Below are 12,031 nucleotides of genomic sequence, written 5' to 3' on the forward strand. Positions count from 1 at the left end.
GAAGACCCTCAGAGCTGGATCTCAGTGTCCGGGCTGAGCAATGGGGGTGGAGACGCTCTTTCAGGTATACGGGCCGAGGCTGTTTAGGGCTTTCAAGGTCAGCACCAACACTTTGAATTGTGCTCGGAAACGTACTGGGAGCCAATGCAGGTCTTTCAGGACCAGTGTTATATGGTCTCGGCAGCCACTCCCAGTCACCAGTCTAGCTGCCATGTTCAGGATTAGTTGCAGTTTCTGGGTCACCCTCAAAGGTAGCCCCACGTAAAGCGCATTGCAGTAATCTAAGCGGAAGATAACTAGAGTATGCACCACTCTGGCGAGACAGTCTGCGGGCAGGTAGGGTCTCAGCCTGCATACCAGATGGAGCTAGTAGACAGCTGCCCTGGACACAGAATTGACCTGCATCTCTAAACTGCAGTTCCCAGGATTCTTTTAGCTATTGGATGTAGCGGTTGTACATTTGTATATATATATTTTTAAAAAGAACTTTCTTTTAAGCACCCCCAAATCTCTGCAAAATGCATAATAGGGACAATGTTTTATTCGGAACAAGCACCAGAGAATCAGGGTTGTCCCGGGCAGATAGGGAAAATTAGATTGCCAAGTGGCCAGAGAAACAAGTGTCTGGCCTGCTCTTGTGCTTATTTTTAATGTGCAGAGATCATCTGGCAAAGGCTTTCCATAGCATGGAGATAAACATCACCACCTGCTAATGTCTACACATCAAGCTGCTGTTAAAAGACAGCTGCAGTGAGCTGAGCAGTTGGCAATCCTATTTGCATTTTATCTCTGCACTTGCTTAAATACTCTGGAGAACTTGAGACATGGCACTGTGCATCTTAAATCTGTTTCTTTTGTGGAAAAACTTACCAAATTCCATCACTACTATTACGCACATTTGGCAGTGTTTATCATACTGTAAATAACAGTTTCACATCACCTCATATGACATGTGCCAGCAGCATTTCTTGCCAGGTCCTCTAGAAGTTGGGAGTAATTGCTCAGTGAATGAGTTATGATTGACATTCTTTTTTCTTTCTTTTTTAAAAGTGCATTAATTAATGTTGATCTTCGCCCTGAAGAATTTGGAAATGATTGCTTTCATGGTTTCCTAATCTAAACTCCAAAACAGTGTTTTGTGTGTGCGTTTTTTAGAGCTAATGTAGTCAACTGTGTCCTATTTGAACTTCTGTCTCGCATCGCTGTTGTGAGAATAAAATTCACATTCTCTCTCTCTCTCTCTCTCTCAACATCCTCTGAGGTGTGCCTAGGATTTTGCACAAGATGGGATTATTATTTGTTTAAATTGCCACGTTTGCCCTGTTATGTGCCAACGAGAATGGTCTTAAGCTATTTTAATGGGAGCAGGAGAGGTGTGGTTCTTCCATTGCAGGGGGTTGGACTAAATGACTTTTGGGATGACCAGCTCTACAACTCTATGATTCTATGGTCTTCAAAAACATGAGAACGGCTCAGAAAACACTGGCACGCTGTAAGATAACAACGGCACCATCTGGATGATCTGTAAAAAGTAAGTGAATAAAAGTTAGCGATTGCAGGAAAGTGGGCGAGTGTGGAAAAACAACCTGTGGGGTATATCCTCTGGCTTCGCTTGATTCCTTGTCTCAGAGCAGTCCCCATTCACCAGACCACATGCCTCATGGAGGAAAATGAACGCCCAGACTTTCAAAATGCTGATTTTTTACTGTATTTATTGCTGAAAGAAGAATATCAGCCTCCTTTTGCCGTTTGGATGTGGTGCTTTAGGCTCAAGCAACTGTGGTTGTGCTTCTCTGCCTTTGGGCATGTTTGGGAGTTGCATTGTGATGCCTCAGTTGTTGATTTTAAGTGTTCATTTGATTGTGTTGTATTATTTTGTTAAACTGTCCTGTTGTTGGTCACTTACAGAACACAGAGTGACTCATAACTGAAATAAATGAATATATCTTGCTGGGAATTGTGGCAGATTACAGTGGTACCTCAGGTTACATACGCTTCAGGTTACAGACTCCGCTAACCCAGAAATAGTGCTTCAGGTTAAGAACTTTGCTTCAGGATGAGAACAGAAATCGTGCTCCGGCAGCACAGTGGCAGCAGGAGGCCCCGTTAGCTAAAATGGTGCTTCAGGTTAAGAACAGTTTCAGGTTAAAAACGGACCCCCGGAACAAATTAAGTACCGTATTTTTTGCTCTATAAAACTCACTTTTTCCCTCCTAAAAAGTAAGGGGAAATGTGTGTGCGTCTTATGGAGCGAATGCAGGCTGCGCAGCTATCCCAGAAGCCAGAACAGCAAGAGGGATTGCTGCTTTCACTGCACAGCGATGCCTCTTGCTGTTCTGGCTTCTGAGATTCAGAATATTTTTTTTCTTGTTTTCCTCCTCCAAAAACTAGGTGCGTCTTGTGGTCTTATAGAGAGGTACTAAACCTGAGGTACCACTGTACTATATTTCAACCCCACTTTCTGCTAGCTGGTTAAATTGGACATGTTATTGGGGGAAATTGTGTGCGTGTTTAGTAATACTGTAGCAATAGTCCTAGGAATATTAATGGTAGTTGCGGGGGGCGGGAGCAATCAAATAGTTAAAAAAGAACCAGGGCAGATCTTATTCACTGCAGAGCTGGGTTGTGTAGGCTTAAATTACAGGAGTTTTCATCTGAACATTAGGAGAAATTCTTTGATAATAGGAGCAGTTCTGGCAATTGAAACAGTTATCGTATTTATGTGAAGCTAATGCTCCATCAAATCTAATGTGCACCTCAAATTTCAAAACCTTGAAACAAAAAAAAGTATTTGCTATGTCAGCGGTGTTTTTCAAGCTTGTAATCAAATCTAATGCACACCCTAAATTTGGCTAAGAAAGTTGTGCATGACATTCGAGTAAATACAGTACTTAGAGGGGTGATGGTAGGTGTAATAAATGGGACCTGATACAGTCGTACCTTGATTTTCAAACAGCTTAGTTTTTGAACGTTTTGGCTCCTGAATGCCGCAAACCCAGAAGTGACTGTTCCAGTTTGCGAACTATTTTTGGAAGCCGATCGTCCAATGGAGCTTCCAATTGCAATCAGAAGCCGCGCTGTGGTTTCTGAACGTTTTGGAAGTTGAACGGTCCTCCGGAATAGATTCCGTTCGACTTCCAAGGTATGACTGTAGTTGCAAAGGTAGTACAGTTACAATTAACATCACTAGGTGGCGCTGGTAACACTAGAGAGTTACATAAGGTTAGAGGTACAAAAAATGAAGTATTCTTTGTTATTCAGCAGTCTGAGTGTGTGTCTTCTCCTTCATATGAAGCACCCAGGGCACTGGCTCCTGAGGGCCAAGGCACCGTGTCCCTCTGGGCTGGTCCCCCTCAATGTTCAGAGGGCCCTGCTCACAAAAGATCTTCAGGCAGAGGGCTGGAGGGCCACCTGTTGACGATGTTGTAGCTCCAAGGCGGGGATCCCAAACTGTGGTCTGTGGCTCACCAGTGGTCTGCATGTTTCATTCGGGTGGCCCACGTCATGTCCACATTAAATTGTATTTTTAATTGCATTTCTATTGCTGCTTTTATTTCTTATGTAACTGCATTTTTAATGTATTACGATATGAATTCAGCGAGCGCCACTTTTCAGTGGCGTAGCGTGGGGGGTGCAGGGGGGGCCGGCCGCACTGGGCGCAACATCTGGGGGTTAGGGTTAGGGGCGCAAATCCACGGGTTAGGGGGCGCAAATTACTTGCCTTGCCCCGGGTGCTGACAACCCACGCTACGCCACTGCCAATTGTAATACAACAGAAGAAGAAGAAGAGTTTGGCTTTGATATCTTGCTTTATCACTACCCGAAGGAGTCTCAAAGCGGCTAACATTCTCCTTTCCCTTCCTCCCCCACAACAAACACTCTGTGAGGTGAGTGGGACTGAGAGACTTCAGAGAAGTGTGACTGGCCCAAGGTCACCCAGCAGCTGCATGTGGAGGAGCGGAGACGCAAACCTGGTTCACTAGATTACAAGTCTACCGCTCTTAACCACTACACCACACTGGCTCCCTTACAGAATGCAGTCTGTAAGAAGCAATAAAACCACAATGATCGTACAGCACCCAGCACACTACGTTGAAATTGCAGGGAAACCAATGAGTGCTCCACCAAGTCCCCTAGCAATTTTCAAGCGTCCATTGGTGGGAAGCCATTGCAGAAAAGGCCTGTTCTCGTGTTGCCACCCTCCGGACCTCACAGACCCTCCAAGTGTCCCTGTTTTCCAGGGACAGTCCTGGATTTACAGAAGCCATTCTGCTCTCTGACTGGATCCTGGAATGTCCCGCTTTCCCTTAGGGCATCCCTATTTTCTTCAGAGAAATGTTGGAGGGTATAAAGTTATGTGACCACCGAGCCAAGGAGGTACGTAACTATACAGCCTTTACAAGACAACTGAAGGCAGCCCTATATAGGGATGTTTTTAAATGTTTTAGTATGTTTTTATATATGTTGGAAGCTGCCCAGAGTGTCTGGGGCGACCCAGCCAGACGGGTGGGGTATAAATAATAACATTATTACTATTATTATGATGGAATAGGACATCCCTATTTTCATTGGAAGAAAGGTTGGAGGGTATGATATTATTTATAAGAAAATCTTGGTGGAGACAGTTTCTATCTGTCATATCATAGGTGACAGTGGAGTATTTGTGTCTGCAACTTCAGGCATCTTCACCAGGGTGCACTGTAAACGAGGAATGTGAATGCAACGAAGAGAAATGTTGTCCGCAAAGGCATAGAAACCAAGTCAAAGGAAGGACTCAGAAGGCAGCAGCGAGCCAAGAGAACAAGATTACATGGCAACCCTGTGGCCTATTTGTGCTTTGCTTTGGCTTGCCATAGGCACTTCATGTAAGTAGAGCAGCTCTTCCCATCTGTGTTGACTATTTGCATTTGAGTTAAGTTAGCAATATGTGGCTTTGAGCGTATAACAATTGGAGGGGCATTGTCGAGGCACCCAACTGAGCTGGTGTAGTTTAGAAGGTGGTTCAGAAATCCGTGGTTCGTGCTCCTCAGGTCTGGGATGGCGAAATCTGTGGCCCTCCAGCGTTTGAAACATGGGAATTGGAATAAGTGCCAATTTCCTTTCACCAGGAAATGTCTGTTGCAACAGCTCAAGATACCAGCAGTTACTTGGTCATTTGTGCTGTCGATCTCAATGTTCTTGGACTCCCAACTTCTGTCACCCCGGCTGGCATGGCCAGTTGTAAGAAATGATGGGGCTGTAGTCTAGAGCCACAGGTTAGCCACCACTGCATTAGGTGACCTGCAGCAAATGATTTTGCCTCTCTCAGTCCTCTGGGATAATAGCCCAGACCTCCCTTAGAAAGTGGTTTATACAGATTGCTGAGATAACGGTATGTGAGCCACTTCAAATACCGTATCAGCAGTACCATTTGGAAAGTCAACTTCACATGATGGGATTTACTAGGAAAAGTCTTTCCTCTGCTGCATGTGTCGGTCTAAGCAAGTCAGCCTGGATAGCTCAGTTGGTTAGAGCGTGGCGCTGATAACGTCAAGGTTGCAGGTTCGATCCCTGTATGGGACAGCTGCAAATTCCTTCATTGCACAGGGTTGGACTAGATGATCCTCAGGGTCCCTCTACAATTCTATGAAGTGTGCTGATAACATGCCAACATCACGTAGCCCTTGGGGGCACTCTTTCCGGTTGTGGACACCTCATACTGGCTTAGGCCAACCTGCATGGTGGAGGCATTCAAACAGCACTCCCTGCCCCCAGGATTGCAGAACCAGGTCGGCAACCGCAGAAGATAAAGGAATGTGCACATCTGTTTTAACACAAATCACCAATATGGATAGCTTTTATTGAATCCCTCGTGGGAGGAAAAACTCAGCAAACTTCCCTATGCCTCGTGTGCGAAATGAAGGCGATGGATAACAGTGATTGAATCAATCAGCACTGCTCACTTTGTTTCTCTAGGTTGGGGAAATTTCAAAACAAAGTGAAGAGGGAGACAGATGGTAGTTTCTAAAAAGGAAGAAATGTGAGATTGCCATGTTTCTGCTCGTTACTTTTGCCCTGCTACGTATATCTGGCCAAAGCAAAATTCTGAAGCAGTGCACAAATTGGCTAAACCTCTGTTGCCCCCCCCCCAAAAAAACCCATAAAAAACCCAAGGTCCATTGAGGCCAGCACCCTGAGTGGAATTTGCCTCATGAGTCGCATTAAATGGGAGCCCTCTGCAAGGATTTCCACCTGTGCAATGGGGCTTTGCACCCCTGCATGCCCTGGAATTGGCAGGGGGGGGGCCTGTCACAAGAACCTCCAGAACAGCATGTGGTTGGAAGGGGGAAAGTCCCATTGCCTCTCCCCCCCATTTCCAGCAGGGACCAACAAGATACTACAGGGAATTCCCAATGATGGCACACAAGCAACGAACCTCCCTGGTTGAGGAGTAGATATGCTAATCCTGAACATGGAGGGTCCATTTCGTTATCATGGTTATTATAACAGTGTGATAACTGGGGTTGGGGTGGAGGGGAAGGTGTGCACACCCCCAGCTAGCACAGACTATCATGCCACCTGGTCCATTGCCTCTCTCTAGCCCTTGGGACATTATAGGGCATTGGGTAAGTTGCATGTCATTCTGGGGAACTGCAGCAGACCTTTGTTCTTTCATACAAAGTCAAGGTGTCCTGGAAAGGGGGCAGTCCCCTAGAGCAAGGTTGGGCAGACTTCAGACCTAGGTATTTTTTACAAGAATCTCACCAACAGGAGCCAAGCAAAAGACACCTGCTTCCTGAATTAAGAAATTACGAGCCATGAAATTAGCACTGCGGGTGACACTGTGGGTTAAACCACAGAGCCTAGAGCTTGCCGATCAGAAGGTCAGTGGTTCGAATCCCCACGACGGGGTGAGCTCCCATTGCTCGGTCCCTGCTCCTGCCAACCTAGCAGTTTGAAAGCACATCAAAGTGCAAGTAGATAAATAGGTACCGCTCTGGCGGGAAGGTAAACGGTGTTTCCGTGTGCTGCTCTGGTTCGCCAAAAGTGGCTTAGTCATGCTGGCCACATGACCCGGAAGCTGTACGCCGGCTCCCTTGGCCAATAAAGTGAGATGAGTGCCGCAACCCCAGAGTCGGTCACGACTGGACCTAATGGCCAGGGGTCCCTTTAGCTTACTAGAAGTAGTCCTTCCACAACACAAAAATCCACTCCGAGTTACCCTCTTCCCAGCTTTCTTAATTTCAGCAGCGTGATGTAGGTGCCTGGGGGCTGCTGTTATTGATAATCCTATGCAGTCTCTGAAAACCTTGTGTCATCTACCGGAAATCACCCAGCGATCCAGCAGTCGAATCCAACCTGCCTTTGCCCATCATGTATCAAGCACCAAGCAATACCTCTCTGTATATCACGCCATAGATTTATTTAGTGGGAGATATTCCGGATGGGCTTTCCTGTTTGCTGATGGGCTAAAAGCCCACAATCCTAATTGACTTTGAAGATACTGGCTGCTTGTATGAGAAAACCTAGTTATAATGAATAGTAATAATTATGGCAACCATTCCCCCCGAAGTCAAGGGCAAAGTTCCAGTTGATTTTCCTGCTGGTAGACTGCATTCTCTTGAGCAGGGGGCAAAAGTTTTATAATGTGCTCTGCTATAAACATTATAGTTCCGTAAGCTTTTTAATTATTTGAGGTACATAAAGCATGAACTACGAATGCAGGATGGCAAGCAATTAATTGTTAAACAAAGCCGGAATGGAGGATCTGTAAGCAATTAATCGTGAACAATATATTGCCATGTGAAAATGTTAATTAGTTTTTCAAACACCGGAGGAGGGTGGTGCGTTAACTTATATGTGGTGGTGGTGGGACGTGTAGGAATGTATTTTCTTGGGCTGAATGAAATGTCACTGGAAATGAAAAATCAAAGCTAGCTAGGGTTCCTTATGTGAAACATCCTACAGATATTCTCAACTACAACTCCCATCGTGCTTGACCATTTGCCATGCCGTCAGGAGCAGATGGGAGCTTCAACAATATCTGGACAACACCACATTGGCTACCCCTAACATAGACACGCAGCAATAATAAAATATTCTTAACTGTAATAAGAGTTTTTCTGCTTTCTTTGGTGGATCATAGGTGACGGTTCTCCAACCATTGTTCAGACACCACAGTCGGTGATACAGCGGCCAGACAGCAAGGTATCTCTTAATTGCAACATAAATGGGGCATCCAACCCCAATATCTACTGGTACAGGCAAATTCTCAAAGGACAGATTCAGCTGCTTGCCTATTCTGTTGCCGTGGGATCCTCATCTGCCGAGGGGCCGCCCCACATCCAAGGATCAAGACCGGAAGACACCAAGTTCTTCCTGAGCATCAAAAACCTCATGGCCGGTGACACTGGGATTTATTATTGTGCCTGGAGCCCACACACTGTGCAAAGTGAATGTAACACCTCAACAAAAACCCTCCTCCTTGCTTGTGGCTCCATCTGCTCCCACACCGCAGGGAAGTGGGGGAAAAGGTGTATTCTTTGAGGCATCAAGTTCCTTCCTGTTGAAATCACAAGGAACGGGGCCCACATTAAATGCCTCCTGAAAATCGCGGCTCAGCTGAACAATGCACAATGTGACGAATTTATGGGGTGCCTGAACACACACCCCTTCTAATTTCTGGATGCCAGACACTGGGTTTAGCATGGTAAAATACAGACCAAAACTGTCTTCCCATGAGTTGTCAAGCAAACAGAGACAGGGTGATGATCCATGAAGGAAGCCATCAACAATGGACTGACTCTGAGAGAGATGCAGAGCAGTGAAGCAGCACTCGGGTGAACAACATGTGAAAAACAGCTGCTGCAGATATAATAATAATAATAATAATAATAATAATAATAATAATAATAATAATAATTTATTATTTATACCCTGCCCATCTGGCTGGGTTTCCCCAGGCACTCTGGGCAGCTTCCAACAAAGATTAAAAATACATTAAAACATGTGTTATGTGCATATGTGTTATGTGTATAGATACAAAACAATATATCCATCAAGAGCCGCTAGATGGCACCCTGTCAAAGGGATGCTGGATGTTATTTTTGTGGCCATAAACCCACCTGAAATGTCACCTCCTAAGCAGAGGTGGAAAGTGATCCATTGCAGCAACAATTTGGGATTTCTAAATAGAACACTTATGTGAGTAGCAGCCTGTATGGAATGTCAGCTAAGACTTTACCTGTGAGTTTAGGGAGAAGTTATAAGATGGCTCAGCTCCAGCCTCCCACACTTATTATCTTTCCTGCATTGGAAAAGTATTGATATCCCTTACAGGGTTGTGGTAAGGAGCACCAGGACGGTGGCTGGGTCTTCAAAAGGATCTACATTGTCTCCTAGTATGTTTCTGAGCACAATTCAAAGGGTTGGTGCTTACCTTTAAAGCCCTAAACAGCCTCGGTCCTGCATACCTGAAGGAGCGTCTCCATCCCCATCATTCAGGTTACAGGGTACCAGGCAGAGGGCCTTCTCAGTAGTTGCGCCTGCACTGTGGAACACCCTCTCACCAGATGTCAAGGAAATAAACAACTATCTGGCTTTTAGAAGACATCTGAAGGCAACCCTGTACAAGGAATTTTTCAATGTTTGATGCTCGAATTTGTTGGAAGCTGCACAAAGTGGCTGGGGTAACCTAGTCAGATGGGCAGGTTATTATTATTTTTATTTGAACACCTTTTCTCCTACCTCCTTTATTTTTTTAAAACATACACTGCTCTTCACATGGAAATAGATCCCAAAGAGGTTCACAATATACACATAACCTTTAAAAACAATAAATAGCAACAGCTACAACATCCAGGTAGCCATATGGTTTCAACAACTGCCAAACAGAACCCAAACAGAACTCAAATATCTGCCGTTGGGAAATGCCAGGCTAAAAACAAAGATCTCTGGGCAAGCCAAACATCATTGCTGCACACCTGAATGCCACAGGGAGCTCAGTTCGCAGCTACAACATACGTTTAAAGCACATTTCACAAAGGCATTCCTTTGTATTAATCGCCACCATGTGTTCCCTGCCAGATGCATCCATGTGCCCCCTTTCCTTCCTTGACATCAGTTGTGCCTGTTGTGTCACTGCAGTGGCAACACCAAAAAGAAATAAGAAATTGGGTGGGGGCACTAGAAGGGGCAAGGCACATGGAGTGGGGGGGGGGGTTAACTTTGTCCCACAGGTTAGATTACAATGAAGTGAAAAAGTAGATCCTCCAAGTGTCCCTATTTTCCAGGGACAGTCCCAGATTTACAGAAGCCAAGCTGATTTCTGATTTGACCCTGGAATTTCCCACTTTTCCTTAGGACGTCCCTATTTTCGTTGGAGAACTGGGCATGAGATACACGTAGTAAAAACAACAACCAGTGATTTAATGAGGTAGCATGTGCAACAAGGAAGCTGGCAGCCACCTAGTGGGTGCCACACAAAAACTGGCTGCATGGAGTTATCCAACCCCTAAGCAGCCCTGTACAGTGGTACCTCGGGTTGCATACACTCCAGGTTACATACGCTTCAGGTTACAGACTCCGCTAACCCAGAAATAGTGCTTCAGGTTAAGAACTTTGCTTCAGGATGAGAACAGAAATTGTGCTCCAGCAGCGTGGCAGCAGTAGGAGGCCCCATTAGCTAAAGTGGTGCTTCAGGGTAAGCATAGTTTCACGTTAAGAACGGACCTCCGGAACGAATTAAGTACTTAACCCGAGGTACCACTGTATAGAAAAGTTTTTTCTAAAAATGTTGAATGCTTTATTATGTTTTTTATATGTTGGAAGCCACCCAGAGTGGCTGGGGAAACCCAGTCAGATAGATGGGGTATAAATAAAAATTATTATCATTATTATTATTAATAATGGAGGGTATGAGATCAACAAGGTCAGGGTGATATCCAGGAATACTGTGCTACAGAGCACACCAGGCCATGTGTTGTTGATCTTCAGACACTCATCCTGGAAGAACAAAACTTCAAAAGGGAAACTTTTACAATGGTCACATGCGTACCATACATTTAAATCATATGGCTCCTACTGCCCCAGGAATCCTGGGAATTGTAGTTTATTAAGGGTGCTGGGGAATTACAGCTACGTTGGGTGTAGGCTACAGTTCCCAATAGTCTTTGGGGAAAGCCATGTGTTTTAAATGTATGGTGTGGATATTTGGAGAAGTTGACATGAGATAACCCTTTGCCCATAAGAAACCAAATGCCTTGTACTTCCACTGTTATACTGTGTACATCTATACTTTACTCTGTATTCAGTAGCCTTTGCTTCTAAGGTCCAGACAAATAACTAGTTTCTAAGGCACTGTCAGAAGAAGGCCCCCCAAGTCAACAGCTCTGCTGTCTCTCGCTCTTCTCTGTCACAATAAAAACTGAATTAAAAAGGAAATGGAACAAGGACATGCTGAGGACACATTATTCTCACAGTAAGAGTCATCTAGGCGACTCAGCAGCCTTCAGAAAGGAAAGGAAAGAGAGGACTCGATGTTGCTGAAATCCAGAGTGCTCATTTGTTATGGAGGCACGCTTGTGTCGGCAGGGGAGAGGTATCAAAACACGCCAGGAGTGGTGCAAAACAAATACCCACTGAACTTTCCATTTGAAATGCGGCACACACTGACCACAACCGGTGCACCTGCATCACGGAGCAACAGCTTTTGGCTGAGGCAGGAGATTGATTGTGCGATAGCGCCAGGCCCTGAAGCCGCCATTGTGGGTGGGACAACATGTGCTATTTCTAACCGTGGCAGGAAAAGTGCCTGATCACCCACGCTGCAACGAAACCTGCTCTGTGGTAACCACTGCTTGAGAGAAGCAAGCAAATGTCAAGCCACATCCTGTTGTGCGCATGAATGCCTCGCTTGCTTATTTTCTTAAAAGGGACGTTTTCGAGGTTGGCTAAGCAAATGACCCAATTTCTACAGGTCCGTCTAAAACATTGTTTCCCAACCTTGGGTCTCCAGCTCTTTTTTGGACTACAATTCCCATCATCCCTGACC

General features: G+C 45.3%; 1 long non-coding RNA gene across 2 annotated transcripts; it reads left to right on the plus strand.

Annotated features, from left to right (window-relative positions):
* The first annotated feature begins 78 nt into the window (after positions 1–78).
* Positions 79–8,913, plus strand: LOC309522146. 2 transcript variants are annotated; one of them, XR_014214906.1, is made up of 3 exons: positions 79–1,531; positions 4,680–4,865; positions 8,126–8,913. It is a non-coding gene; the product is annotated as an uncharacterized lncRNA (long non-coding RNA). The 2 variants fall into 2 exon arrangements; XR_014214907.1 differs by having other exon boundaries at positions 4,693–4,865.
* Positions 8,914–12,031: the final 3,118 nt, after the last annotated feature.

The sequence above is a fragment of the Podarcis vaucheri genome (assembly GCF_965113315.1).
Source record: "Podarcis vaucheri genome assembly, chromosome: 17".
NCBI lineage: Eukaryota > Metazoa > Chordata > Lepidosauria > Squamata > Lacertidae > Podarcis > Podarcis vaucheri.